At 39.0% G+C, this 26,168-nt stretch overlaps 1 pseudogene; it reads right to left on the bottom strand.

The window, feature by feature from the left end:
- Positions 1 to 456: 456 nt before the first annotated feature.
- On the bottom strand, positions 457 to 26,168 carry LOC131903700 (vomeronasal type-2 receptor 116-like; annotated as a pseudogene).

Genomic DNA, 26,168 nt, shown 5'->3' with positions numbered 1-26,168 from the left:
TTCAAGCAATTTAAATCAATAACATGAATCTTACAGTCTATATTATAGAAGAATATGGTGGGGTGGTGGGATTGGCCATCTTTAATCCTAGAAGAGGTAGTGTGAGGCTGTCCATCTCAGAAAAGCAGAGGCAGATGGAGGTACATCTCTATGAGTTCAAAATATCATGATATTCACAGAATGTTTCAGAAAAGCCCAGATACATACTGAGGTCCTGCTCTTATGAAAATACAACCTGGATTTCAAGTGTAGATAACTCCAATAGCTCCAGTATAAAGAGGTTCTAGGACAATTAGATGACTATAGACAGAAATTTTTCTGCAAGCAGATGACCGTGTAAAAGCACAAAAAATCAAACCCATACTCTAATTGCATAACACATATTTGCAGTAGAGATCAACTGGACTTCATCTTTGAAGTTCATGTCTTAATATGAGAACTATATTGACTTTTGAACTAGGTTTTGAGAGGGTTATTTCTTCTAGAATGTGGCCTGTTCCTGACATGATGAACTGAGTTCTTATCTGGCCTTATTAAGATAATATAGCACTTAGGGACAAAAATGAAGCCAAAGAGTGCTGCACTAGAAGCCAAGATAGAGAAGACTTCCATAGCTACCATGACCTTCCCCTTGGTGCTGTGGTAGACAGGGAGGAATGTGATCCAGACACAGAAGAACACCAGCATGCTGAATGACAAGAAGTTGGTTTCATTGAATGTGTCTGGAAGATTCCGTGACATGAAAGCCATAGGAAAACTTCCAAGCGCCAAGGAGCAGAGATATCCCAGTACACCATGAAAGGCAAAATCTGAGCCTTTGTTACACACAAGGATGATATGTCCATGTTCAGCATGAACATCTTGATCAAGGAAGGGAGGGGAGGTCCCTAGCCATATTCCACAGAAGACAAGGTGGATCAGAGTACACATGGGGATAATGAAGTTTGGAGCCTTTGATATTATTAACCACCTCACCACTCTCCTTTAAAAAGTAATCTTGAAGGCAATAAACACAGTGATAGCTTTGGCCAACACAGTGGCAAGAGCCACTGTGAATGCACATCCAAATGTGATCTGCTGCAGGATACAGGTTGTGGTGTTGGGATGGCCAATGAAGAGCAAGGAACAGAGGAAACAGATAGTGATTGTGATAAGCAGTGTGTATCTAAGGGTCCTGTTATTAGCTTTGACAATTGGAGTGTCTCTGTGCTTCACAAAGAGTCCAAGAACCACAGTTGTGAGTACAGAGAAGCACAGAGCTGTGGATGTGAGAGACATTCCCAAGGGATCCCCATGATTAAGAAAACTCATAGCTTTCTGTAGGCAGTGTTTCTTCTCTGTGTTTGCATAATGACTCTCTGGACACTTCATGCACTTATCCAAACCTGATTAGAAATGAAGGTGAGATTTAATCAAGCTGAAGTTATCCATCTTTTCTAAGCCATTTTTTCTATAGAGTTAGGAAAACATCCAATTTGTGCATTTTATTACTGTGTGTTAAATAATGTGGGGAAATAAAGCATATTGATTAGTACAGAGAATAGGGGTTTTCTGCAGGAAACAATAGCTGAAGTTGATCATAAGTGTAAATCAATTTAATGTAATGTAATTTTCAGTGCATACTCTGCACTATTTCAAGACATGGAGATGCACATTTCATATCCTAAATAAGAGAAGGAATACATTTTTTCTGACTTCTCTCTAGATATTTTTCTGTTTTTTAGATAATTCAGAATCCTGTGGAAATGTGGAACCATTTCTATAAGATTTATTCTTACTTGTGTCATTGGAAATCTCATTGTCTTCACAAGGAGTGCAATCATAGCAGCAAACAGCCTTGCCCTCTAGGGAAACTTTCCTGAATCCAGGACCACAGCTCTCACTGCACACAGAATGAGGAATCTGAGAAAATGTGAGCAAAGTTAACAAATTCTCATGCTTTATTGAAATTCTCAATAATATTATTAATATCAGATAATTAATTTCCAAGTTTTATTCCTATAAGAGTGGAAAAGGAATTTGAGCATCTGTGATCTGTACAAAATTGGTCTGAGGATTATCTCATTATTAGATAGTTTGGATCATAATGATGTAGGGACAAGTCTGATGCAGGTAGATCATAGAAGACATGACCTAGAAGGTCAAATGGTCCTTCCGGATGGATCTTGCCTCTGTGCTTGCTTTCTAATGTGTTGAGAAACTCTTATTTCCTACATGATTGTAAGTCTTGCTTGTCTACTTGACAGCACTTATAATCACCATGTAAACAAATTGTTGGGCATCCTTGTGAGTGTTTTTAAAGAGAAGTTTAAAGGGTTCACTCTAAGAATGAGCATCACCATTCTGTAGGCTGTTGTCTGAGAATTGAGAATGAAAAAAAGGTGTTTCGTGGTATTTACTTTGTTTCTATTGACTGAGAATATGATGTCATCAGGAACCTCATGCTCCTAGAGCAGTAAATTTCCAAAGATAAGGGCTGAAGGCTCATACTGTCAGCCAAAAGAACACTTGCTTAAGTTACATTAGGTATGTATGTATTTTCAGTAGCAGACCAAGAGATAACAGACACACATGCAAGATATAGTATTTCAGTTCAAGGGTAACTGTTTATCTTCTGTAATTTTAGGCATGGAATCAAGATGAACTACTCAAATTTTAGATACAGTGAAGGAATTCTAATAGAGACATTGCGTATTGGTTTGAATGAAAAGTGGCAATTATAAACACAGATATGTGACTATATATTTCCTCAATGGTGGTGCTATCTTGAGAGTAATTGCAACTTTGAGAGTTCCAGACTTATTAGCAGAATTATTATAGTGGTTTGGGATTTTGAAAATGTATGACCCTCACCTAATTCCACTATTCACTCTCTGCTTCCAGTGTGTGGACTCATACATTTTGTTTCAGGTTCCTGCCCATCTCTCCAAGGATGCCAAACACTGGCATGCCTCTTGAGTATAAAAGACATGCGAAAATCCAGAACCATAAGTGAGATAAACTCTTTTTTCCAAAAGTCACTTCTGGTGATGATGTTTGATCATACCAAGAAAATATAACTTATTCAGTTTTCTGTTGTGAATGTAGGTATTTTCTACATCAGATTGTCTTGTGAGACATTACAAGGATTGCATATACCGCTTCTCAGGTGTACTTAATTTGTTTCAAAAATACAAAATTTAACCCATGCACCACTGAATATTAGCAGACATTCAAAGCTTAAAAACGTCCTTTTTTAAGAATCAGGGATGATAAAGCACTATCTTCTAGTAGTTATTTTTTTGTCTTTGTCTACTGGATAATTTATAGTACTGGGATTTAATTTCAAAGCAGAAGCTATTATACTGGAGGATATATTTGTGTTATTTGATAAGTTTAATGCATTGAGATAATATATAACCCACCTCTGAATATTTTTCAGGCCATTTTATCATCTTCTCAGATAAAGTCAACTGTTGACTCTGGGGATCACTGGGCAAAAACATTTCCTACTTTCACTTTTAGTCCAAGACCATTTGGAAAATTCCAAAATTTGAGAATATCATACTTATCATCATCTAACTTCTGTTTCCATTCTAAAGTCATGTTGGCTCCCACATGGACATTCTTCAAGAAAGGATGAAGCTAAAATAATGCAAGAAGATGTTTTTTTTTTTTTTTTTTTTTTTTTTGTGAAATGTCTTACTTTATTTATATCATGCCCCCTTTGTTCACATTGAAATTCTTTAATATATACTGTATATTTAAGCAAGCATTATAGTACCATGTAGGAGAATCATTAAACTACTACAAGTAATGACTTCCATTCTTCCTCAGATTCAGAGAGAACAGTTAGAAGAATATGTTCTTTCATAGACTGGATTTTTCAGCATGCCCTTGACAATGTCCATCTGGACACACCAGGCCCAAACATTGAGCATCTGTTTGGACAGACCCTCATGGATATTTGTCAAGATGGTGAGGAGCTGCCTGCTCCAAATCTGGGATGCATCATTTTTTTTCTTCTGTGGCCACAATATTTCCAGAGAATATAGCCCTTTCTCAGGGCTGCAGAGGTGGCTCAGAGGTTAAGAGCAATTCCTAGCAACCTCATGGTAGCTCACAATCATCTACAATGAGATCTGGTGCACTCTTCTGCCATGCAGGCATATATGCAGGCAGAACATTGTATATACAATAAACAAATAAATCTTTAACAAAAAATCTTTTTTCAATTGGAAGAACCATTAACTAACCGATAACTAGGGAAGAGAAAGCCAGTAAAATATCACTTTAAAAGAAAAAAAAAACATTTAGGTTCTACTGATTTATAGAAGCAAGCATGAGAGGAAAATACATTATTGTCTTTTCCATTGGTTTAAGAAAAGACACTACCTTCTGGATGATGGCAGAGGGCCCAAAAATAATTACTCAATTAAAATATCAAACATTCTAAAGAACAAAGCCCTGTGCCACTATTTACTGTGTTGTTACTTTCAAAATAGTTTGTCACCCTACTTGCCTCATCTCAAATACAGATAAAATATCAAAATAATTAGCCTATTAAATGGTTTAAAAAGGACATATTGCACAATGAATCTCTGAAATAATACCATGAGTGTAGTAAAGTTTTCCTTGAAGTCAGCAGTTAGTGTCATACAAGCCCAGAGATTTACAGACAACTACTAGTTCATAACTCACTGTCTAAAATGGAAATGAGATTCAGAACTTGAAGTTATATATCTTTAGTCCTTTCATCTTCATATGTCTGACATTTCTTTGTTTGATGTTATTTGTTCATTTGTTTTGGAAAATCATAGAAACTATTTCAATAAGAACTAAGGTAAGTCTAGTTTCTGAGAGGATATCTGTACTAAAATAACATATTTTTCATTTAACAGTGACTATAGGACAACATTTGACCCAAGGCCATTAAATTCCACAGCATTCTACAAAAGGGACAACTGCGTCAGGGTGTCTGAGGCCCCATCTGGATCAGCCTGTTTAGTTAGCTTTTTTTTTTTTTTTTAATTTTTATTTTGCAATACAATTCAGTTCTACATATCAGCCACAGATTCCCTTGTTCTCCCCCCTCCCGCCTCCCTCACCTTCCCCCCCAGCCCGCCCCCATTCCAATCTCCTCCAGGGCAAAGCCTTCCCCACAGACTGAGATCAACCTGGTGGACTCAGTCCAGGTAGGTCCAGTCCCCTCCTCCCAGGCTGAGCCAAGGGACCCTGCATAGGCCCCAGGTTTCAACCAGCCAACTCATGCAATGAGCACAGGACCCGGTGCCACTGCCTGGATGCCTCCCAAACAGATCAGGCCAATCAACTGTCTCACCCACTCAGAGGGCCTGATCCAGTTGGTGACCCCTCAGCCATTGGTTCATATTTCATGTGTTTCCGTTCGTTCGGCTATTTGTCTCTGTGCTTAATCTGACCATGGTCTCAACAATTCTCGCTCATATAAACCCTCCTCATTCTCGCTAATTGGACTCCCAGAGATCCACCTGGGGCCTAGTCATGGATCTCTGCATCCAGATCCCTCAGTAGTTGGATGAGGTTTTTAGCACGACAATTAGGGTGTTTGGCCATCCCATCACCAGAGTAGGTCAGTTCGGACTGTCTCTCGACCATTGCCAGCAGTCTGTTGTGGGGGTATCTTTGTGGATTTCTGTGGGCCTCTCTAGCACTTTGTTTCTTCCTATTCTCATGTGGTCTTCATTTACCATGGTCTCCTATTCCTTGTTCTCCCTCTCTGTTGTTGATCCAGCTGGGATCTCCCACTCACCCAAGCTCTCTTTCCCTCGACCCTCGCCCTTCACTACCCCCACTCATGTCCAGGCTGTTCATGTAGATCTCATTCCATTTCTCTGTCATTGGGCGATCCCTGTGTCTTTCTTGGGGTCTTGTTTTCCAGGTAGCCTGCCTGGTGATGTGAGTAGCAGTCCAGTCATCCTTGTTCCACATCTAATATCCTGTTATGAGTGAGTACATACCATGTTTGTCTTTCTGAGTCTGAGATACCTCACTCAGGATGATTTTTTCTAGATCCATCCATTTGTCTGCAAACCTCATGATGTCATTGTTTTTCTCTGCTGAGTAGTATTCCATTGTGTATATGTACCACATTTTGTTTATCCATTCTTCAGTTGAAGGGCATCTAGGTTGTTTCCATGTTCTGGCTATTACAAACAATGCTGATATGAACATAGCTGAACAAGTGCTCTTGTGGTGTGGTTGAGCATTCCTTGGGTATATGCCCAAGAGTGGTATAGCTGGATCTTGGGGGAGATGGATTCCCAATTTTCTAAGAAAGTGCCATATTGATTTCCAAAGTGGTTGTACAAGCTTGCATTCCCACCAGCAGTGGAGGAGAGTTCCCCTAGCTCCACATCCTCTCCAGCATAAGGTGTCTTCAGTGTTTTTGATCTTAGCCATTCTGACAGGCGTAAGGTGGTATCTCAGAGTTGTTTTGATTTGCATTTCCCTGATGATTAGGGATGTTGAGCAATTCCTTAAATGTCTTTCTGCCATTTGAGTTTCCTCTGGTGAGAATTCTCTGTTTAGTTCTATAGCCCATTTCTTAATTGGACTGTTGGGCATTTTGGTGTCTAATTTCTTGAGTTCCTTATATATTCTGGATATCAGTCCTCTGTCAGATGTGGGATTGGTGAATATCTTTTCCCATTCTGTAGGCTGTCGCTTTGCTTTGTTGACCGTATCCTTTGCCCTACAAAAGCTTCTCAGTTTCAAGAGGTCCCATTGATTGATTGTTTCTCTCAGTGTCTGTGCTACTGGTGTTCTATTTAGAAAGTGGTCTCCTATGCCAATGCGTTCAAGACTACTTCCAACTTTCTCTTCTAGCAGGTTCAGAGTAGCTGGATTTATGTTGAGGTCCTTGATCCACTTGGACTTAAGTTTTGTGCACGGTGATAGATATGGATCTATTTGCAGCCTTCTACATGTTGATATCCAGTTTTGCCAGCACCATTTGTTGAAGATGCTTTCTTTTTTCCATTGTGCACTTTTGGCTTCTTTGTCAAAAATTATTTGTTCATAGGTATGCGGATTAATGTCAGGGTCTTCAATTCGATTCCATTGGTCCACATGTCGGTTTTTGTGCCAGTACCAAGCTGTTTTTATTACTGTAGCTCTATAGTACAGCTTGAAGTCAGGGATCGTGATGCCTCCAGAGGTTGTTTTATTGTACAGGATTCTTTTGGCTATCCTGGGTTTTTTGTTTTTCCATATGAAGTTGAGTATTATTCTTTCCAGGTCTGAGAAGAATTGTGTTGGTATTTTGATGGGGATTGCATTGAATCTGTAGATTGTTTTTGGTAAGATTGCCATTTTTACTATGTTAGTTCTGCCTATCCATGAGCATGGGAGATCTTTCCATTTTCTGACATCTTCTTCAATTTCTTTTTTCAGGGACTTAAAGTTCTTGTCATATAAGTCCTTCACTTGCTTGCTTAGTGTTACCCCAAGGTATTTTATGTCATTTGTGGCTATAGTAAAGGGTGATGTATCTCTGATTTCCTTCTCCGCTTTTTTGTCCCTTGTATATAGGAGGGCTACTGATTTTTTTGAGTTGATCTTGTATCCTGCTATGTTGCTGAAGGTGTTTATTAGTTGTATCAGTTCCTTGGTGGAATCTTTGGGGTTGCTCAAGTATACTATCATGTCATCTGCAAATAGGGAAAGCTTGACTTCTTCCTTTCCGATTTGTATCCCCTTAATCTCCTTATGTTGTCTTATTGCTCTGGCTAGAACTTCAAGTACTATATTGAATAAGTATGGGGAGAGTGGACAGCCTTGCCTCGTTCCTGATTTTAGTGAAATTGCTTTGAGTTTCTCTCCATTTAATTTGATGTTGGCTGTTGGCTTGCTGTAAATTGCCTTTATTATGTTTAGGTATGTTCCCTGTATTCCTGATCGCTCCAAGACCTTTATCATGAAGGGGTGTTGGATTTTGTCAAATGCCTTTTCAGCATCTAGTGAGATGATCATGTGGTTTTTTTCTTTGAGTTTGTTTATATGGTGTATCACATTGACAGACTTTCGTATGTTGAACCATCCTTGCATCCCTGGAATGAATCCTACTTGATCATGGTGGATAATTGTTTTGATGTGTTCTTGGAGTCTGTTTGCCAGTATTTTATTGAGTATTTTTGCATCAATGTTCATGAGGGAGATCGGTCTGTAGTTCTCTTTCTTTGTTGTATCCTTGTTTGGTTTGGGAATCAGGGTAATTGTAGCCTCATAGAAGGAGTTTGGTAATGTTCCTTCTGTTTCTATTGTATGGAACAATTTAGAGAGTATTGGTATTAACTCTTCTTTGAAGATCTGGTAGAATTCTGCACTGAAACCATCTGGTCCTGGGCTTTTTTTGGTTGGGAGACTTTTAATGACTGTTTCTATTTCGTTAGGGGTTATTGGACTATTTAAATAGTTTATCTGGTCTTGATTTAATTTAGGTATGTGGTAACTATCCAGAAAATTATCCATTTCTTTTAGGTTTTCCAGTTTTGTGGAATAGAGGTTTTTGAAGTATGACCTGATGATTCTCTGGATTTCCTCAATGTCTGTTGTTATGTCCCCCTTTTCATTTCTGATTTTGTTGATTTGGATGCTCTCTCTCTGTCTTTTGGTTAGTTTGGATAAGGGCTTGTCTATCTTGTTGATTTTCTCAAAGAACCAACTCTTTGTTTCATTAATTTTTTGTATTGTTCTCTTTGTTTCTATTTTATTGATTTCAGCTCTCACTTTGATAATTTCCTGGCATCTATTTTTCCTGGGAGACTTTGCTTCTTCCTGTTCTAGAACTTTCAGGTGTGCTTTTAAGTCACTAGTGTGAGATTTCTCCAGCTTTTTATGTGGGCGTTTAGTGCTATGAATTTCCCTCTTAGTACTGCTTTCATAGTGTCCCATAGGTTTGGATATGTGGTGTCTTCATTTTCGTTGATCTCTAGGAAGTCTTTAATTTCTTTCTTTATTTCTTCCTTAACCCATTGGTGATTCAGTTGGGTATTGTTCAGTTTCCATGAGATTGTAGGTTTTCTGTAGTTTTTGTTGTTGTTGAAATGCAACTTTAGACCATGGTGGTCTGATAGAACACAGGAGGTTATTCCAATTGTTTTGTATCTGTTTAGATTTGTTTTGTGACCAAGTATGTGGTCGATTTTAGAGAAGGTTCCATGAGGTGCTGAGAAGAAGGTATATTCTTTTTTGTTAGGATGGAATGTTCTGTAGATGTCGATTAAGTCCATTTGAGTCATGACATCAGTTAAGTCCTTTATTTCTCTGTTAAGTTTCGATTTGGGGGATCTGTCCAGTGGTGAAAGTGGGGTGTTGAGGTCTCCCACTATTAATGTGTGGGGTTTTATATGTGATTTAAGCTTTAATAATGTTTCTTTTACATATGTGGGTGCCCTTGTGTTTGGGGCATAAATGTTCAGAATTGAGACTTCATCTTGGTGGATCTTTCCTGTGATGAGTATGCAATGCCCTTCTTGATCTCTTTTGATTGATTTTAGTTTGAAGTCTATTTTGCTGGATATCAGGATGGCTACACCCGCTTGTTTCTTAAGACCACTTGATTGGAAAGTCTTTTCCCAGCCTTTTATTTTTAGGTAGTGTCTATCTTTGAATTTGAGATGCGTTTCTTGTATGCAGCAGAAAGATGGGTCCTGCTTTTGTATCCATTCTGTAAGCCTATGTCTTTTTATAGGTGAATTAAGTCCATTGATATTGAGGGATATTAATGTCCAGTGATTGTTCATTCCTGTTATTTTTTGGTGGTGATGTGTGTGTACTTTTCTTCATTGGGGTTTACTGCTGTGGCTTTATCTATTGCCTGTGTTTTCGAGGGTGTATCTGACTTCCTTAGGTTGGAATTTTCCTTCTAGTGCTTTCTGTAGAGCTGGATTTGTGGATAAATATTGTTTAAATCTGGCTTTGTCATGGAATGTCTTGTTCACTCCATCTATGATGATTGAAAGTTTTGCTGGGTATATTAGTCTAGGCTGACATCCATGGTCTCTTAGTGTCTGCATTACATCTGTCCAGGACCTTCTGGCTTTCAAAGTCTCCATTGAGAAATCGGGTGTTATTCTGATAGGTTTGCCTTTATATGTCACTTGGCCTTTTTCCTTTGCTGCTCTTAATATTCTTTCTTTATTCTGTACGTTTAATTGTTTAATTATTATGTGGCGAGGGGACTTTTTTTGGGGGTCTAGTCTGTTTGGTGTTCTATAGGCTTCCTGTATCTTCATAGGCATTTCCTTCTTTAAGTTGGGAAAGTTTTCTTCTATGATCTTGTTGAATATATTTTCTGTGCCCTTGAGTTGGTATTCTTCTCCTTCTTCTACCCCTATTATTCGTAGGTTTGGTCTTTTCATGGTGTCCCAAATTTCTTGGACATTTTGGTTCATGACTTTGTTGACTTTAGTGTTTTCTTTGACTGATGAATCTATTTCTTCTATTGTATCTTCAACGCTAGAGATTCTCTCTTCCATCTCTTGCATTCTGTTGATTATACTTGCATCTGAAGTTCCCAATCGTTTTCTCAGATTTTCTATTTCCAGCATTCCCTCTGTTTGTGTCTTCTTCATTTTTTCTATTTCCCTTTTCAGGTCTTGGACTGTTTCCTTCATTTGTTTCATTGATTTTTCTTGATTTTCTTTCAGTATTTTATTGTTCTCTTCCAGGACTTTTTTGATTTCTTCTAATTTGTTTGCCCTTTCCTCTAGTTGTTTACAGCGTTCTTCACATTTTTTGGTCTTTTCCTCTACACGAGCCTCTAGCTTCTTCATGATGACATTCATAAGGCTATTTTCTTCTGCTTCTTCCAATTTCTGATGTTCAGGTCTAGGTGTTAGAGGAGGGCTAGGGCCTGGTGATGGTGTATTGCTATTCATTTTGTTGTATGTGTTTCTGCCTTGACGTCTGCCCATCTCCTTGTGGTTCGTTCTTGGCCTTATCCACACACTTGGTTCAGACAGAGCTGACAGATTCAGGAAGTCTCTCTCTCTTGTCCAGATTGGAGCTCTCTTGTCCAAATTGGAAGTCCGGGGCAGGATGGGAGCTCTTGTTCAGAAGGGATGTCCGGGGAGGATGGGTGCTCTCCTCTCTCTCTCTCTCTCTCTCTCTCTCTCTCTCTCTCCTGTGCTTCAGAAGGGAAGTCCAGGGCAAGATGGGAGCTGGGAGCTGGGGGCCGGCCTCTAAGTCTCAGGAAGAGGCTTGGGGCTCAGGCAGATGGGGGTGGGGGCAGGGCGTGGAGATTGCAGGGTCTGCCAGGGGTCTTGGAGAAGGGGATCCTTCCCGGTGAGGCTGTGCTTCAGAAGGGAAGTTCGGGGCAAGATGGGAGCTGGGGGCCGGCCTCTAAGTCTCAGGAAGAGGCTTGGGGCTCAGGCGGATGGGGGTGGGGGCAGGGCGTGGAGACTGCAGGGTCTGCCAGGGGTCTTGGAGAAGGGTATCCTTCCCGGTGGGGCTAGAAGGGAACCTGCCCTGTGACCAGAACCTGGGGCCAAGTTGGGCAGGTCTTCCCCGGAGTGGCTGGTGCCCAGGGATGGGTTGGGGGGCAAGCTAGGGCACTCACCTGTGCTTCAGAAGGGAAGTCCGGGGCAAGAAGGGAGCTGGGGGCCGGCCTCTAAGTCTCAGGAAGATGCTTGGGGCTCAGGCGGATGGGGGTGGGGGCAGGGCGTGGAGACTGCAGGGTCTGCCAGGGGTCTTAGAGAAGGGTATCCTTCCGGTGGGGCTAGAAGGGAACCTGCCCTGTGACCAGAACCTGGGGCCAAGTTGGGCAGATCTTCCCGGGAGTGGCTGGTGCCCAGGGATGGGGTCGGGGGCAAGTTAGGGGACTCACCTGTGCTTCAGAAGGGAAGTCCGGGGCAAGATGGGAGCTGGGGGCCGGCCTCTAAGTCTCAGGAAGAGGCTTGGGGCTCAGGCGGATGGGGGTGGGGGCAGGGCGTGGAGACTGCAGGGTCTGCCAGGGGTCTTGGAGAAGGGTATCCTTCCCGGTGGGGCTAGAAGGGAACCTGCCCTGTGACCAGAACCTGGGGCCAAGTTGGGCAGGTCTTCCCCGGAGTGGCTGGTGCCCAGGGATGGGGTCAGGGGCAAGTTAGGGGACTCACCTGTGCTTCAGAAGGGAAGTCTGGGGCAAGATGGGAGCTGGGGGCCGGCCTCTAAGTCTCAGGAAGAGGCTTGGGGCTCAGGCGGATGGGCGTGGGGGCAGGGCGTGGAGACTGCAGGGTCTGCCAGGGGTCTTAGAGAAGGGTATCCTTCCGGTGGGGCTAGAAGGGAACCTGCCCTGTGACCAGAACCTGGGGCCAAGTTGGGCAGGTCTTCCCCGGAGTGGCTGGTGCCCAGGGATGGGGTGGGGGGCAAGCTAGGGCACTCACCTGTGCTTCAGAAGGGAAGTCCGGGGCAAGATGGGAGCTGGGGGCCGGCCTCTAAGTCTCAGGAAGAGGCTTGGGGTTCAGGCGGATGGGGGTGGGGGCAGGGCGTGGGGACTGCAGGGTCTGCCAGGGGTCTTAGAGAAGGGTATCCTTCCCGGTGGGGCTAGAAGGGAACCTGCCCTGTGACCAGAACCTGGGGCCAAGTTGGGCAGGTCTTCCCCGGAGTGGCTGGTGCCCAGGGATGGGGTCAGGGGCAAGTTAGGGGACTCACCTGTGCTTCAGAAGGGAAGTCCGGGGCCGCAAGAAGATGTTTTAATGAAGTTATGAGAGTTTGACCACCAGTGGATTATAGAATAACTCTCAATGTTCATAATCTGTGGTGTAGGACACAATAATAATGTAGGTATGATTGAAGGTCAGCAATGGTGACCTAAGTTAATGGGATACAATTCTGCATCTGAGGAACAGTCAGCCTCAGGAACATCTTCTATACAAACTTAGGAATAGAATCGGTGAATATTGATTGAAGCAAATCTCAATTTCTTTAAAAGAAAGCTATACCCACTTACACACAGGGTTCATCCCAAAGTTAATTGAGTAAAATGTGGGTGCTTATGACTAAATAGTAGTTGAAAGAAATCATTTATGTACTAACAGCTTGGGATAATGAGCTTTCATTGTTTCACTGAGAAAAATCTTAGGGTTCTAGTGTAATCCTTACAATCAAAAAATTGTGCAGATATTTGTGACACAATTTTTATATTCATTAAAATAATTTCCTCTTTGCCACTAGCAACTTAGTCCACTGCAACATGGACACAAAGATCTGCACTGACCTGGAAGATAAGATAACACATAAAGAATCTCCTATGGATGGATACACACACACACAAACACACACACACACACACACACAAACACACACGTATACATATATGTATGTATATATACATATACTATATGTAAAATACTGAAATATGTAATACCTAGTTTGGTGCCTCTGAAAACTGTCAAAATTTCACATTGTTGATGCTCTAATACAGTGGAAGGAACATTACCTGCCAGGGGAAGAAGACCAATTTTTCCCCATTTCCAAATGGTTGCATTTGTACTTGCTGAAGACTCATCTCATGGAGACTGTGGGCCACAGTATATATAGCCTTGTATGTATTGTAGCTGTATTAAATATATGCCTAGGCAGTAATTCCAAGGAAGCATTGGGTTGGCAGTTCTCCAAAAGATGACAATCCAGCTCTGAAAATGGGCACTTGAAGAACAAAAACCACAATTTAGGAAGGTAATTGTCTTCTGGGTATTTATAAGGATTAACTCTTTGGATAAAATTTTTAAATTCAGCCACCTGCTCATGGTGTTGTGAAAAAATGAGACTTCCATGGAATGAATCTAGCAAGAAATAATCAGCGATATTAGTAACATCCCACTCAGATGTCATGACCCAGACTTTACTGGTCAAAATCTGTTGCCCTAGATTGCTAATTAAATTTAGTAGTGAATCTTTGTCACCATAAATGATGATAATATTGGCCAATGTTTCCTGGATGATGCCAAGACTTTTCTAGTATTTGTATGAAAATGAATTCCAGGTGCTTTGGATCATTTCAACAAAAGCTATGCAGACTTGATTTCTCTCCATATTTTCTCTGATATCTGCTATAAACTGAGTCCCTCTGTGATCATCTGTGATAATCAGACCAACCCAGGACCAGCCAAAATGAAGCATCAAAGAGACCATGGCAAGAGACAGAGTTGTGCCTTGGGGGGCCATCTGGTAGAGAGAAGTAAACTGATCTCGGTCACTAAAGATAGGCTCAAAAGGACCAACAGCGAGCTGAAGAGAAAAAAAAAATGACAACCAGGGAAAGAACAATGGCATTATGCACATTCCTTGTTCTGCAGAAACAGATGGAAATGGTTAGCACAATGATGGTTCACCCTGATTTTAAAGGCAAATTTCTGTGAGAGAGGTTTTCAGAAAATGACTGGCCTATTTTCTATTTTTATTAATCCTCCTTGTCTACTCCAACCTCCACTTTCTTTTCCCAGTGACTAAAATAGAGGTCCATTTCCAATTGTCTGGACAATTGCCATTTATATCTAACTAATCCAAATATAGCTTTTTACCTATGGACACACCTGAAATATCAGCAAAGGAGATCTGCATTTTTATTCCATACAACTCCTCACCTGTGGAAATTTGTAGAGCTGAAGCAGTGTCCCAATATGGGCAGATTTTACCCACGATGGTCCTGTTATTGCAGCAGTTGTCTTTCTCTCCTTTTTACAGTTATAATTAGAGTGAAGACTCTGAAATCTACTGAGGCCTGTGATCCAAAAAAGAGCATTCATAAGAATGTTTATCTCACTGTATGGGAGATTATAGAAGTCAAATCCCAGAGATATGTTTGGTAAAAGATGAGGATTCCTGTTGATCTCCTCAATTGCAAATACCAGGGCCAGAACACACTGGTGTATTTTAAAATTATATCTGCAGAGATTGAAAAAAGAAACATACCTGAGGAAATTACAGACCACACTGAACTGCAGATTCCAACTTCCAAGACTAAGGGACAGATTCCAGAATTCCTGGGTGCAGCTGGGTATTTCAGTGTTTGTGGAAACTGCAATACCTCTATATATAAGCACAAAGTAGGACAACTAAGACCCTAATCTTGACTGAGACTAAATGAAAGACATTCTAGGCTTTAAACATTTCTCTGAATTTGTCTCGAGACCTAGAACTTCCAGATGCCTCACAACCTTTTCAATGCCAGTCCATGACACAAAAGACAAAGAAAGGGGTTTTACCCAAATGTTGGGACCATGGAAATTCCCTGTGATACACCAGTCCAAATGATTGGACCCTGTAGCCATAGGATGGCCTATCTGTCAAATATGTGTGGACAGTATTGCTAGCTTAATAAAAGAATGCATTCGAGTTAAATGTGTTAAAATCTGATACACATAGTATCTAGGAAAAATGAGGTCTTCTAGTGAGGAAAAAAAAATCATCAACTGCTTAAGGACTCTTTGACCCAATACAAGACTCTACTCCTGGCCCCAACTTGAGTTCAGTTTGTCATCAATCCAGCTATCCCTCTTGCCTGATGATGACCTACAAGTGCTCAGACAAGACTGTCACTAGACGAAAGATGAAATCAGGAACATGGCAGATGCAATACTTACTTTTAATAAAATTATTTGTGCCTAAAGCAGGAACCTCATCCCAGATGGAGGAACAGATTGATCTACCCATTATCTCATATGGGGAAAGGAAACTCTACTAATATATACATAGACCATCAGTTGATATGATTTTAAAGTGAGTATGTCAACTGTGTGATGTATAGAGAAAGATGGCATCTCACTACTGGAAAAAAAGGACATTAAAAAATCTTGGTCCTCCTAGGGGCTATGTGGCTTCCCCTAGAAATTGCTGTCCTCCGTGGGCACACAGTTTAACTCACTGTCTGACAGCTGACACTAAAACTTGGTAATGTTCTGATGACACATACCACAAACCAGTGCTACCTGATACTTCAGGGTAAAGAAAAATGGTCAGTATAAAACTATATGTAGCCAGGAGATTTCCTATATCCTGGTGTGATGGCAGTTGGGACAAATCTTTCCCACTTGTGTCCCCCAAGTAAACACAGAGAGGCTTATATTAAGTATAACTACATAGCCATGGCTCAAGGTTTTTGCTAGCTAGCTCTTATATATTAAATTAGCCCATAACTATTAATCTATGTATCATCATATATTCTGTGGCTTTACCCCCGTCCCATTAAATGTTGCTCCTTGAGTGGCTCGCTGGTGTCTCTCCCTGCCTTCTTCCTGTCTCTCTCTTTGAAGTTAATGCTGCCTCTAAGCTGCATTTCCATAAGACAAATGGCTTTATTTATCAACCAATCAGAGCAACACATATTTGCAGTATACAGAAAGTCATTCCTCCATCACATATGTGCTAATGGAAGGTACCAGAGGAAAAGTTCATTCTCTCAGAAATAACTGGCTGGATTCTTGAACATACCTTCACCAGGCTATTCCCCTGGGTACCACAAAACTTTTTGAGTTGTTCAGACCAAGGTATGTTATAGATATAAGCGAAACACTAGCATGGCATATCTCAGCAATATACCAGAATTGTGTTAAAAGTAAATAAAAAACAGAGAGTTTTTACCCAGGAAGGGATCCAAATGAAAGAACAACACCCTGTCAAATGTTGGAAAAACTGACTTCAACCAAGATCTGGCTTGTTGGGGAAGGGAAAAAGACTTGGTAGCCCAGGCTGGCCTCGAACTCACAGAGATCCGCCTGGCTCTGCCTCCCAAGTGCTGGGATTAAAGGCGTGCGCCACCAACACCCGGCTTACTTGCAACTTTCTTAAAGATACCATTTTTGAGTGGTTAGAAGTGTTCCCCAAATAGACTAAAAGTGTTCAAATAGTAGCTAAAAAGCTCAGGCATAAATGGTGCTCCAATTTGGTTTCCTTCTAGCAATAGTGTCCAACAATATCCTGATTTTCATAACGAACATCCTCTTAATTAATAGCTATGGCTTTAGACATAGAGCAGAAACTTCACTGTGTATCTAGACCTCAGAGTTCTGAGCTGGCAGAAAGAATGAACAGGACATCAAATGAAACTCTAACAAAATTCTCATTAGAGTTCAGAAAAAGATGGATAGGCTTCCTGCTTTACTGTGCCTCAGTTTACTGTTCCCTATATAGGGAGGGATTAACTACCCATGAGATGATATTTGGAAGAATTCCTCAAATGCTTCCCAGGCTCAGAGACAAGAAGTTGGCAAAAATCTTTAATCATTCCCTTATCAAGTCACTAAAGGCCTTCTAGTTCTCCACGCAGGCTATTTACTGAATTATGTGAGATAGCAAGACATCTTCTGTGTCCACCACCAATTTCACCCTTGTTAAGTTCAGTGATATCCTCTGTGTCAAGTGAGTAACTGAAGGGACACTGGAGCTAATCTGCTAAGGACCCTACAAGGTCATTCTCTCTATTCATATGGTGGTGAAAGTAGGTGCTCTTACATCACAGACCAACCACACCCAGATAAAGAAAGTGGACGCCACAGATGCTATTCTCAAATGGAATGTCTCTGAACTATGAGCCCATTAATAATAAGGTTTCATTGGTCGCAGGTTTTTGCACTCCCTGCTCTTATACCTCTTATTGAATCTTGTGTTGCTCACTATGGGTACAAATACAGGGTCACAGTCCAAGCCTCACTGCTCTCAGGACTGGACTGGAGATTGAGGATGACAGATACATAGAAGGTATTATGTAATGCGACTACAGATCAGCAGCCTTTATCTCATCTTGACCTTTACTTGCTGATGCCTACTTTAAGTGTTTGGCTGTACTGGAGAAATGAAGGACGTGAGAGTTTACCTTTTTAGAGAGGAATACAGAGTTTACGATTCCGTGCATTCCCCATGGCTTTGTCCCCTAGTTGCCAGCATCAAGGAGGTTTCCATTGTAAAACTGGGAAATTCTAAAAAGATTGATTTAAAAAGATTGTGGTCTTTGGGAAATAGGAATAACCTAAGAAATCAGACTCTATTCTGCAGGTGGGACCTTAAGGATAGTGTTATATCATTCCCATCCAAAATCAGCCAGAATTGCTGGTTATGCTTAGACCATGCCCTCATACTACATAGAGATATGAATTAAACAGACTGTCAGCCCATTGACTGACATACTTACAGTGACGGGGGTAGCCTTAATTAACATTAGGAGACTTACAAGAGACAAAGAAATCTAAAATCCCAAATTTTTAACCTACACACTTTTCCTTATTTGGATAGCTGATATTCAGCTTAATGGAATGATTTATAATATATGCAATATACTGGGCCTCTGGGACTACTTGGTGGACATATACAAATTGTTTGACTCAATGGCTCTTCTAATTGTTTCCAAAATAAGTAGATATGTTGATCAAAACTTAGAGGTAATAAAAGTTCCTGTTTCTGAATTAAAAAACAGATTTCTTTGCAGAAATGTTCCTACAAAATTGGAGAGGCTTAGAGTTCTCATGAAATAAAGGAAAGTATGTATGGATTTGGAAGAAACCGGTTTCTCTTTACTAACTAATCAGGAGAAATTAGAGAAGTATTTGGCATGGTTGTGAAAACATTTGCTCCCTCTGGCAAACTACTCTGTTATCAGCACTGGGTGGGCATCTAACTCTCATTCTGATTGGATCATAAACTAAAGTAGTCATGATTTGTCTCATTCCCTGAGAACAGTGGTGAATGTAGCAGTGCCCCAGGCCTTAGTAGGTCTCCAGAGCTTAGCACAACTGACTGGATGGTAGAAGTGCCATTCAGCTTGTAAAGCTCAGCAAATGGACAGCACCACCTGATGAAAATGAAAACAACACACATAGTTTTCAGAAAGATTCTAAAAGAATTCACTTGTTTTTTGCTTCTGTACTTCCAATTCTAGCTAACTGTTCTTGTTAACTGATGTATTTTAACACAGAACATGTTTTTTGTAATTAAAAGCTCATCCTGAGAAAGTCTCCATGCTACCCTGGGATTCTGATCACCCAGTATAGTTGCAGGCTAGATAAGAAAGGTTTTCTATTGGCTTAAATCAGTTCCAAAATTCTTCTCTGGTGAATACCCTAAACACTAAATTGTATGAAACCAGGAATAAGAATTAGTTGACATCATCCAGTTATGTGCCCTGCAAGATACAAAAATAACTGACCTAGTAAGACATGCCCTCTGATGCAATAGAAAAAGAAAAGTTACATGAATATTCAAATCATTTTCTGTTTGGATCATGGACATGTCCCATGAGAAAAAATTCATTCATAGCATGGTTATTTGGAACACAAAAGAGACCATAAGCCCCAGAGAATATAAAAATATTATTATGCTAAATGGACATAGAATTAGCATGATTCCTAATAATTTATTTTTCAAACCATTGATCCATTTTTGTAACAGAAACCTCTGCTGTTAGGTGTAAATTAAAAGAGACTTTCAACTGATCATTTTGAGGAGAATGAGGAACTGGATAATGTTCAGCTTCAAATGAGGAAGACATATTATTCTCAGGCACAGAAATCTCAGTGATCTTCCAGATGTTGTAGATAATTAAAAGAAAATTATTTTCCAGAAAGAACAGAGTAATTGTAGATACAAATGCATAGTATCAGGGGCACCAGAGCTGCAAAAGGTCATGCTAGAAAAAAAACTCAATTATAGAGAACAGAGTTTTGTGTGAAATCACACCACTAGCCATGGGGATTTTGTACTTGATAGGTTTTGAGATAGTCGGTTATTATTAAAGCTTTGAACTCTAGTATGTTTACCACCGTAACTGAGAATGTTCCACTTTTATGAGTAATACAACAACATAGACAGGTTACTTTGAGTAAAAATAAGAAATGTCAAATTGGGTGAACAGGAGGTCAGTATAAAGGAGCACATACAGAAGGAGTTAGGGGAGGAGTGAATATAATCAAAACACACTGTATATAAGTTCTCAATTAACTCATGAAGGCATTTAAAAATCAACAAGAAAGCAGCCAGACACACCAAAATGGTAAATAAAGGCATGTACTGGAAGGGAAATGGGCACCAAAGTCCTTCATAGTGGAAACCAAGAAAAATAATGGAAACCAAGTTTTCATTCCTAACAGAAAGATTTAAATGTGTGTGTGTGTGTGTATGTAGATGTATATATGTATGTGTATACATATGTATGTATATATGTACACACACATATAATGCATGCATTTTGAGAATTTACAACATGTATGTAGTCTTATGAGCACATTATATTCATAATCCCTGTTATATTTTCCCATGAAAAGACAGCAGAGGTGATCAAAGCCTCCAACCACTAAGCAATGACAAGGGGATGAAAACTTTAAGCACAAAATCTGATCAGTATTTTTTAGATCTCTGGTTTTTCTTCTATATATAGAACATTATGTCAAGTTCATATATGATAATAAAATGTGGGTTTTTTCAGCTTGAATGATATATTATTAGATTTTTAAAATGAAAAAGCACCAAGATAGGTGTGGAGAACATCATACCAGTTTCTTGGAAGAGGACAATGGGAGAGAGAAGAAAGACAGCCATGCTTAACTACGTGAGTTCAGCAAACATGGAGGTCAGACAGAGATGGAGAAGCCACATTGCAGGGAAAATGGCTTCAGAGAAAGAGAAAGGGAGTCCAAGATATCACAGAAGCATAGTGAGGATTTGTCCAGAAACCAAAAGAAAGAAATAGAAAGGAAGAAAATGAAATTAGAATTTTCTGAATGAGCACTCAGCTGTGTTCAAAAACAAGGAAAGTTATGACATACTCAAGTACATAAATGTTGTGATATGAATATTCACTATCGTTATACACAAGAAAGTTCAATCCTATCTCCTATCTACTAGTAAAAATTGATTTGGGATTTTAATATATTTCATGCACATTAATTTTTAACAATTTTAACTAAAGTGAAAAACTTAAGAAATTGGCAAAAATGGTGAGAAATAAAAATACAAGATTCTGTCTCTTCATAGATATATATTAGTAACCTATGATGTACAATATTGTCACTGGATGATTGCTGTAGAAGATGGACAGACATATTGAAAGGTTTAGAAATCAGAGAATATGTTGTAGGAATTATTGTCCCTGCATTGCCTAATTTCAACTGGAAATCATAGATGTCATTATTTATTAACTCAATTACATTAGGCATGAGAGTGACATTGGATAAATTAATACTTATTAATCTTATTAGACAAATTCAGTCTAAAATGGTCCAAAGTATCACTGAATGTGAATACAGTGATAGATAGACACATATATTTCTGCAAGTGACACATTGAGGTAAGTAATAAAAGAATTCCCATAGTGCTAACAATGACAGCCATCAGTACTCACTTCTGCAAGAATCCAAAAAACATTCTTATACCAGGTAGGATGGTGTGTATCTGATTAGCTGTATGTGAGTTTCTTGCTGTGTTGTAAAATAACATGGAAGATTACACATTCTTTGCGAAACACCCTAAGAAAAGGGGAGCTAGCAAATAAGATCTCCATGCTAATGAAAAGTACCAAGTCAGGATAATCAAAGCACAGTGGCTACAACAGAATGGACACCAAAGAAGGGCTTTCTAATAAATTAAGGCAGTCCACATAGACCTTCATACAAGGATGTAGAGAGCTTTCAAAGATTACTCTGCCCATATGAAGGGAAAAGGCCACAGAGCTTCAATTCATGGAAAGAAGAGATCAATTATAAGGCCACAGGCAGCAATGGAGGGAAGAGCTCAGAATCATGATATAGATAGACATCAAGATATTTTCACTGCTAATACACAAAAGGAGGACAGATTGGGCAGAACCATGAAAGCTGACTTTACTGTCTGAGTTATGTTCTGAAAATTGATAGATATATCTCTTTATTGCTTTTTTTCAATTCTCCAAAAATACAATGTACATATATTTATGTGTATGTGGTGTTGCTCTTAACTATTTGTCTTGAAAAAAGATAATAAAAGCATTTATTGCTATTATTAAAAAGCAATGTTGATAAATCTTGGTCATTCCAAATGAGGGTATATATTTGAAAATTTTGACATTTTATAATTAAAGTCTTAAAAGTTTCGTGAACATGACTGCCTAAACATGATATGAATTAAGAAGGCAATAATAGATATACCACAGTGGCTGTGAGAAAGATCATAGGGTCTTATTTCTATACCAAGAACTAGAGGCAATTAAGGAATATCAAAAGTCAGAGAAATAGTCTTCTACAGCGAAAAGCAAAGCCATTGAATATCCAATATCAAATGGTCATCCTCAAAACTATGCATAGGAGTACATTTATGTAGACTGATCTGTTTGTAGTTAGGAACATGTATATATATGTACACACATATATTTATGTATCAATAATTTTTTAAACAGTCCATAAGTTTGGAAGGGAGGAAGAAGAGTTATGTGACAAAGTTTGGACGTAAGGAAGAAAAAGAGAAATACTCCAAATACATTACAACTTCAAAAATAAATGAAATAATAAAAAAAATTTGAAACAAGCATCACACTGCAAAATAGAATAAGCTGCCAGGAAATACTTTTCAATTTTGATGTGTGAAACTGCTCACAAAAGGGTGTATATTTATAGTAGAGGGGAAAAAATCCTAACATCCAAATTGTAAAAGATAATATTCATATGATCCACGAATTTTTGTCACACTATTAACACAAGAAATGTTTGAAGATTTGGGGTAATCTACTTGGACATATCTAACCAACCACAATTTAAAGTCAAAGGGATAAACATGTACTTTATCTCATACATTTCTAGAAACAGTACCAGTTTTAATTTGGAAGGATAACAGGCACCATGTATAACAGGACTGGTCATATGGAAAAAATATATTTCACCTAGGACAAAAAACTAGCACTGAGTATTGGATGAGTTTGATGTCAACACACACATGATGGGAGGTGAAGTGGTCCTTCCACAGATGATCTCTCACCTGCATGTGAAACCTGAGGCATGAATGTGCTTGGACACACACAAAAATTATGGTAAAGTGCCTTGTAAAGTCTGTATCATGTGCAGTCCAGTAGACTAAGTCATGTTGCCTGAAAAGAAAACTTACATTAGTCTGGAAATTAATATATAATTTTATGTTTGTATATCATATCATCTGAATAGTTATAATAGCCCTAAAGAAAAATCTGTTTAAAAATTTAGACCACAAAAAAACCAACGCAGTGAAGCAAAATTCCTGCCCACAGCTAATACATTTTGTAATCTTGATAATTAAGATAATCATTTCTAGAAATGTAAAAATTCTATGCATGAAAAAAGACAAAGAGACTTAGAGAGCAAACATATTCCCTCTTTGAATACATATATACACTCTCACAGTGTAGTAAAGGATGTAATCAGAAGCCTTACAAAATAATTTTAGCTTTGAGATACATACACTTCCTGTTTCCCAACTTGTATAAAAAAATTAGGAAAGGTGTTGTACAATGGAAGATTTTGAGGGAGTAATGGAAAGGGAGAAAGACACACATATTACTCTTTTGTAGTAACAAAAATATTTCCCTACTACAAACTTAATTTTATTTCTGACTTAATAATAAACAACCCTAAGTGGCCACAAACTTGTCATTGTGTCTTATAATCACATCCATGAAAATGAGACTAAAAACTTGTTAGAAATGCATGGGAAGACATGTAAAAGAGAAAAATGCTTCTGGTAGTAAAATATTAGTAAATAATTAATTTAACTAAAAACTTTGAAGACAGGCAGAGCTGTTTTGACCACAAGAAACTAATGCCAACTTCTAAATCTGACACCCTTACTGCTAAATCAGTGGTATCTAGCAGATGCAAACTTGTTATTCTACCATCAGATCCCTCCATAGTAACAACTTTTGGTGGCATCACCTCTTTTTACACGAGTACATATAGACTTCTAGACAGTCCTGAAGAGCCAGGTAAACTTTGATAAAACCATCCTCCCTCTGAAGACCTAACATGAGAAACATGTGACTGTAAAGGCATGGCCAAGGAAGATCCAATATTTCAATTGTCATATTTGGAAACAAAAATCAATAAACAATCAAGCAACTTATTGTATCATCTTTGAGAATAGAAAATAAATGAAGAATAACATAAAATAAAATAAGGAATTTTGGATTGGAAGAGCGTATTTCATGATAAAAATAAGAAGCATAGGAACTTGAATACACATCACCTGGGTCATTTGTAACATCAAATCTGAAACAGCATAAATGAACAACAGCACTTACTGTATGTAAAAGTCGGTATAAACATATGGCAGATAAGGATGTGGAACTTTGTTGCCTGTGTACATAGTATGAACTGGGAAAAATACACCAATGGTTACCTCTCCTTCATGGTGAAATTCTTCTTTGATTCTGAAATAACACTCAGAGGAGTTATAGGCATAGGCATGACTGTGATTAAACAAGATTCTGATAATAATAAACAAAAGAAAACATCCCACCAACACACATGTCTGCTCAGACATAAGTCTAATGGATCCAGATCTCACAGTGTCCAGCAGGTTTATACTTAGCTCAGGTGCTTGTGACCATATGCACTTCTAACTTTCTTGATGGGTGAGGCTGTCACAGTAACCCAGAGAGCTGTCACACTCTGAGCACTTTCTTATACCTCTTCCACTGCCACTGAGAATTCTGGAACTCTTTCTTCCCTTAGGCTATACATCTGAGTCCCTGTATTCAGGTGAAAAACAAGCTGGAAAATATGTTTATAGATTTTCTTCTGCACCTGTAGGCACCATGATTTCACCTAAAACAAAAGGCAGTAAGAGCTCAGGGATGAACTCCTTTTTGGATAATTTGGTCGCAAGAATGAAGCAAAAAACATTTCATATGAAAATAACTGAGATTAGTGTTAACAGTCTACATCAGAGGATGATATTCCCAGTGTAGTGGGAGAAGAAAGGGCCAAAATCCCATGATGAATGAAATCCACAAAAATGATTGAGACATTATGATTTTCCAAACCAAAAGAAGTCAGTAGATTCTACCTTGCTTAGTGTCTGTGTCTCAGAGACTCTTTGCTTCTATGATACATCTATATATGCATATTAATATAATGTCCACATCCAATAAAATCCATTTATTTCTCACTTTGAGAAAATTAATGATCTTACTTAATTATTCAGTTTCAAATGCACCAACTAACTGAGTAATAAAGTTTCCTGTTTAGATTCTATGCTTTGAGCTACTGCACGTTTGCTGTCCTAGCAAATCCTCAGTAAATAATTGAGTAGATGTGTTGTTCTGATAAATACCTGTATCTAGTGCAGTGGGTTTACCAGCTACTTACCCTGTTCTGAGAACTTAAGGATGATAGGAAATCCTTCTCTTTTCTCTATGAAGCATAATAATTTAATAGCCTCTAAATGTACCCTTCACCTAATAAACCAAATGAAGCTGTTATAAGCAGCATTCTATTTCCTAGTTCACAGGATAAGTAACACAGTGAAAGTCTTTTGTATTATGTTGTGTAAATGGATTGGTGCTCCAACACATTGGTAAGTTCCCTAAATAAAGGATGGAAGAGTGTTGTGAATAAAAACCAACAGACAATTGTCTGAGGATTGATAAACATTATTATTTCTTTTTCAGTCATGTGCATTAGAAGGCAAACTTAAACATCAAAATAGTCCAGTTGGCAGTAAAATTAGTAAATCCCTCCATCATTTGTGCTTCAGTAACATAGAAAGCAGGAGGAACTTAATTAACCAAACAGGTTATCTAGATGCTGTGTGAATATAGGTAGTGGACTCCAAAAAGCCAGCTCATGCACCAGGGATGGATCCTGATCCCACTGCCAGGAGCCTCTTAAGCAGATCAAGATATAAAACTCTCTCAATTATGCATATTTTTCCTTTTTTAAAAATAAAACTTTTATCTCTTCAGTTTGTCACTTTCTTTTTCAGGCAGGTTTTCTTTGTATTTAATTATTCATTTGACCTTTCAATTGATACATATTCTTCATCTTAAACATACTCTTAATACAAAATAGAACTTTGTAAATGTTAATCTTGTTGACCTGGAAATCAGATACTTACATTCCCACAGATTCTCCTTTGTAAAATTCTTGTTTTGATTTCCTTTACTGTTGCTCCTCTACAGTTAAGGACCATCCTGCATTAGAAATCGTGGTCTTGTTGTGTTCTGTTAAGCTATGTGACACCAT

This window comes from Peromyscus eremicus, chromosome 1, assembly GCF_949786415.1.
Source record: "Peromyscus eremicus chromosome 1, PerEre_H2_v1, whole genome shotgun sequence".
NCBI classification, from domain to species: Eukaryota; Metazoa; Chordata; class Mammalia; order Rodentia; family Cricetidae; genus Peromyscus; species Peromyscus eremicus.
Note: the sequence above shows the minus strand (reverse complement) of the source record. Positions and strands in the feature narration are given on the sequence as shown.